Source organism: Haplochromis burtoni, unplaced genomic scaffold, assembly GCF_018398535.1.
Source record: "Haplochromis burtoni strain Fernald_Lab_line unplaced genomic scaffold, NCSU_Asbu1 Contig_1093, whole genome shotgun sequence".
NCBI lineage: Eukaryota > Metazoa > Chordata > Actinopteri > Cichliformes > Cichlidae > Haplochromis > Haplochromis burtoni.
The window spans coordinates 17,017-22,987 of record NW_024583454.1 but is presented as its reverse complement, the minus strand read 5'-3'; the positions used below and the strand labels follow the sequence as shown (position 1 = coordinate 22,987).

General features: G+C 40.4%; 1 protein-coding gene across 1 annotated transcript in view; it reads left to right on the top strand.

The window, feature by feature from the left end:
* The first annotated feature begins 2,818 nt into the window (after positions 1-2,818).
* The window catches only part of LOC106632624, a 7,503-nt gene continuing 4,350 nt past the window's right edge, over positions 2,819-5,971 (top strand). The window contains exon 1 of the mRNA XM_014330856.2: positions 2,819-3,218. The gene's annotated coding sequence lies outside the window, so the exon portion shown is untranslated. The remainder of the gene's footprint in view (positions 3,219-5,971) is intronic.

The window sequence follows — 5,971 nt, the reverse complement described above, 5'->3', positions numbered from 1 at the left end:
GATAGCTTGTTAAAATAGATCCACTTAAGAGAGCTGTTGAAAAAGTAGGCCGTGTGTGTGTGTGTGTGTGTGTGTGTGTGTGTGTGTGTGTGTGTGTGTGTGTGTGTGTGTGTGTGTGTGTGTGTGTGTGTGTGTGTGGTGAAAGCATGGTCACTCTTGACAGCCCATTTGAGTATTTTTGATCTTTTCTTGTCCATCTTCCATCAGTAATTTTGCTGTATCAACATCCAACCCCACAACACAAATTAACAGATCTACACCTTAGTGCACAGATTCAGGTTTTTTTTTGTTTGTTTTTTTAACTGTTCAGGAGACACAGCACGGAGGAGACCATTGTTTGACAATCAGGACGCAGAATATAATGCGCTGTTAAGAAAGAAAAAAAATCTATGAAACGGCGAAGCCATGAAAGGTGAAGCACGTTATAGCGGGGGACACTGTATCCAGAAATAGATGCACACCTATATGATTTATGGTAAAGTGAGCTGCCTTGTATGTACATGTGTTGAAGTTTCCTTGTTCATTTTCTCTGATGCTGAGGTTGGGGGGTGGCTTTGTAAGCATCTGGAATGTTGCTATACCAGGTCCAGCGTTATAGTATATTACCTCATCGAAAAGCTCACAGAATCCAGGCAGGACAGCTTTCAGGCTTGCATGGTAAAAATCTCCTGCCACAATTACAGCACAGTACGGGTGCGTCGTTAACTGTTTATTAATGGCTAGCTTAGCATTAGTTTGTGGTGGCACATAAACTGCTATTATTGTGATTGCTGTGAGCTCTCTTGGCAAGTAGAAGGGTCTACACCGGGGTGTCCAGGCCTCAAGAGCCAGTGTCCTGCAGGTTTTAGCTATCACCCTGGGTCAACACACTTGAATCAAATGATTAGTTCATTACCAGGCCTCTGGAGAACGTCAAGACATGTTGAGGAAGTAATTTAGTCATTTAAATCAGCTTTGTTGGATCAAGGGCACATCTAAAACCTGCAGGGACACTGGCACTTGAGACCTGGCGTTCGACACCTGTGGTCTACACCCTAGACCCCTACTCTGCTACCATACACTGTACCAGCATATATTCTATGTTTGGACAGCAGAGGGCAACATTAACTGTGGTGTTGTTACACGGGTTATTGTTCACATACACTAGCAGACCTACTCCACGTTTCTCACTGGACTCTTTGTTCCTGTCCACTCTGAATGATTAGTTCATTACCAGCCAAGTCTCTGTCACAATCATAGCACAGTAATCCAAACAGCGTGAGGTGATCCGCAGTTGCAGGTCATCCATCTTGTTGTTTACTGACCATGAGTTGGTGAGGAGGAGACTTATAATAGCAGGTCTGTAGGCGGTTAGTGCTTAGCTCTCAGCCCCGCTCTCTCCCCCCTCTTCTGTTTCCCATGCCTCCCTCACCTGCGCCACTTCAGATGTTGTATTGTGAAGTTGGAGTCCCTATTCCTTTGGATCTCAGGGGGGATTGAGTCCCAGTCACTGTTGGGAAAAGTGTGCAGGTTTGTGTGATTAGAACCGTGAGCAGTTCAGTTTTACTGTACTGCTCCTGCTAATTGGAGAAGTGAAATGAAATACACAAGATAAAAAGAAAGCTGCTAAATTGTGGAGAGTCCCGGGCCGTTGCAACTGCTCGCGCCACGATCTTGCAATTGTTATTTTTGCCACCTTTCTTTCATTTTTTGCCATGTTTTACTCTTAATATCTGTCCTACTAACACTGATATCCATATCCAACAAAGGTCGGTCTCTTTGTAGCTTCCTTTCCTGTTCTGTCTGCCTTCATCTCCCTTAACTCCATGATGCGCTGGTACCCATAAGAAGGTGACCATAAGCCCCATCATAGTAATTCTGTATAATATTTGCTGAACGTCAATCAGAATGTCAGGTCTGCAGGTCTGAGTGACCGTCTTGCAAACTAGGCAATGATGAACTCGAGTTGGAGCATATCACAGATCTCAATGGTCTTTCATCTTCAATCCACTGGACCGTAAACTGTATTGAAACCCTTTTCCCCATGTATACTGATAAACAGTCACTAAAGCCTTTCCTTACTTTTGTGTTAAACTCAGGAACAATAAATTCTATCCCACTTTGGTTGGCTGTATTCCTTGATGCGTCTGTGTATATTTTGACATAACTGTAACACTGATATGCAGTGTATGTGAGTTTAAGATAAAAGCCCTATCCGTGTTCTTTTGTTCAATAGTGTGAAATCTAATACCGCATTGGGGAGTATCCATAGTGATAGCTCTTCATAACTCTTCAATTCTCTTTTTCTTTTGCAGCAGGGTTGAAAAATTGTCCTTTATGCATGATCTTGACCATATCTTTGTAGACTTGCCCAGTGGTACTAGAGCTCACCTTTCTCTGCCCTTAAGTATTTTTAATTGCTGATAGGAGTCAGCTGTACAAAAAAGGTGGCCCCTAAGGCAGGAGATAGGGCAGGACACACCCACACAAGGTCAATTTCAGGAGGAGACCTGTCTAGGGTCGTAACACAGTCCAACTTTTCTCTGCATCATTTCTGTTTAGGTTTTTGTGTAATTGTGGTGACCTTGTCTTTTTTTTACATCAGCAGGTCAATCCAGGGTCCCTGTGGTCGTCGTTGTCATCACCTTATTAATAGTTTGGGCTGGTTTTGCTGCATATTTCTCTCACCACATTTTAAAAAAAACGAAAAGTAAGAAAGAAACACACAACCATGTTGTTGCTTCTTGTGTCATCAGAATGACTCATCACTCAACTTCTTTCAACAGAAATATCCAGAGGATGAAGACACACAAAAACAATCACTACCAGTCTAGCTGCCTTGCTGAAAGGAATGGTAAATGGACTGGTTCTTGTATACTGCTACTCTGCTTGAGGAAACTACACACTTTAAACTTTCACCCCAGAAAAAGACTCAAGCCGCGTCCAAGTTATTTATTGAGCACTTTCACATAAATAAAGTGTTATACAAGAAATGATCCTCCCTGATCACCCACTGGACCAGCTGTCTCTGCGTTCGTCATGCTCAGGGTTTATCTGATGAATAGACCAATGAATGTGCAGCAATAAACATTAGAAACTGATCTGACCGGAATGTCTGGTTTGCAGTAACTTGTTAATCGTTGTCTCAGTTTTTTTTTCCTGCTCGGCTCCAGCAACTCGTTTCACTTGGACAGCGACAGTTTGGATCACTGTGTCGGAGTCTGGGGTCTTTATCTGTGGTAAGTCTTCTTTTTATTTGTTTGCTTTTTCTGTTTGTTTGTTTTTTGGTTTTTTTTTTGGTTTTTAGTTTTGTTTTTTTCAGTCAGGTGACAAACAAACAAGAACCTTATAACAAAACATTAAAATTTGTGATGAAAGACTGGGATTTTTTTTACATGTTACTGAATGAATTCTGAATAAAGTCAAACTGTGAGCACGTACAGATGTCAGCACATACTGACAGGTTCTTTATTGTTTTGTGATTTCTAGTTCTTGGGTAAGTCATGTCTCATGACGCAGTTTGTTACTCCCGTCCTGTGTTCCCTCTGTTTAGTATCAAGTCTGTGCCTGTCGTGTGTTTCCTGTTTTATTTTGATAGTCCCTGTCCTGTGTGCAGTGAGTGTTTCATGGGCCACCATTAAACACTTTTCGTTAATGTATTTGCCAAATAAAGATAAAACACAGAGCTGACTGCAGCGGCATGTTTCTTTCTGTCATGGCAGCTACATACACACAGACTACTGCTGTTTACAGAGTGGGTGGAGTCAAATCACATGGATTGTTTCGGTTTCTCCTTTGAAAATGACTCTTTAGCACAAACTCAGGAGCCAAGCTGTCTGAAAGTACTAAAGATGAAGCATGTTTACTAAAGTTACTAAACTTATTCTAAGATTAAATTGAGCATTCACCTGTCTGTGTTGAACTGTGACAATCATCAGTTAACACGACTTTTCAGCTGTTTGGGGGCAGAGTCAGTTTGGTCCTCAGAAATAATCCTTAAAGTTTGGAGGTTTGGTTAAACTCATCATTGAGTCATCTGGTTTGTTCTGCTCTCTGTCAATCAAAGCTAGAGAGCTCGCTTTTTCTACGTTCAAAAGAAAATATAATATTGGCTCAAGGGGAGGGAGCACTATGCCAAAGACTTGTGGTTCATGCTGACATCTATGCTCAATGTTATATCACTTATTCCAGTAATGTTGTGTTGGTGTCTCATGGTTATTGTTCCAGCTTCCAGTTTGGATTCAGGAGACAGGATTGGATTGGATTGAATTCAGGAGTTTTAAGCCTAATCTTTCAAGATTAGGCTTAAAACTTTCCCTTTTGCTAAAGCTTATAGTTAGGGCTGGACCAGGTGACCCTGAATTGCCCCTTAGTTATGCTGCAATAGACGTAGGTTGCTGGGGGATTCCCATGATGCACTGAGTATTTCTTCTTCAGTCACCTTTCTCACTCACTATGTGTTAATAAACCCTGTGCACGAGAAAATGCTAACTTCCTGTTTTAAGACCAAATGTAGAGTTTTACATTTCCAGTAGCTTTATTTTGCGGTCAATCGCTACTGCAAAGGTGGACTCCAAAATCATGTCCAAAATAAAAAAACGGAAAGATCGCATTAAGTTACAAAGAGCAGAAGGTGGGAACACTCACCATTGCTGTGTCATAAAAAAAAAAAAAATCAAATGATTGATTTTGATATTTGAAGAGTGTAGATTGATTGGTTGTTTACATCACTCAACAGAAGCAGAACTACATCACAGAATCAGAAGCACATCTCTGTATAGTGACAGTTCTTATGATTTAAACATGCAAATGTTCAGCATTCAAACTACAGGTGAACATTAGTGAAAGCCAGATGTTTCCCCCGTAAAGTCGATATCAGCTAGAAATTTCAAGTACACACCTACACAGCATCAACAAACCGCGAATAAAAAGCCACAGGAAATTAAAAAAAATAAAATAAATGATTGCTGGTAAGTGTCTCTATATATTAGTATTTATGAAGGGTATGTTGTGATTTACCTTCAAGATTATACAAATACTGAGAAATGTAAAATTTGAATCCTTTCTCTCTTTTGCTCTGAGGCGCAGGACAAAAAATATTGACAAATAGATTAACATCATGTACGGATATATCCGGTAAATGCCCAAGACATCATGAGAAATGTAAATCGCCGTTTGATTCATCCATTTAGTTGACTTGTTTTCAAAAACCCGACTGTAAACAAGGCGTGAATATCACACTAGAAACGAAGCGCCCTACAGGAGTTTCCCCACCGGAAGTAGCATATGCTAAGGTGCACAGACCTCTCTACACTGAATCATACTTGTTATTAATCTCTCTTCCACAGCATGTCTGTTGTTCCTTCTCCCACCCCAACCGGTCGCAGCAGATGGCCCCGCCCCTCCCTGAGCCTGTCCTGCAGAGGTTTCTTCCTGTTAAAAGGGAGTTTTTCCTTCCCACTGTCGCCAAAGTGCTTGCTCACAGGGGGTCATATGATTGTTGGGTTTTCTCTGCATCTACCTTACAATATAAAGCCTTGAGGCGACTGTTGTTGTGATTTGCCGCTATATAAATAAAATGAATTCTATTGTTTTGAATTGAATTGAATTAAATTCAATTGAACTGAATTGAATGTGTATGCAACACAGATATAAGTGAAAAAAGAAAAAAGGTGGAGTCGAAAATAAATAAATGCAATAAAATATGTTAAATAACTGACATGTCAGCAGACAAAAAGCGCCAAGAAACACTGTAAACAAACATACACTATCTCACAGCATCTGTGGGTGTGGGGACTTTTTGTGTCACAGGAATAAAAAAGAAACTGAAAAAATCCATTTGTCATGCAAATTAAAAAAAAAAAGTTGCTTGCAAATAATGGATGTGCTTCATAGCTTTTCTTTTTACAGTATGTTAGAAATGGATTATAGTGAGAATGACGTTGCTTCTCATTGAAAGCAGATGTAGTTTTTAATTAGATATTAATAATTA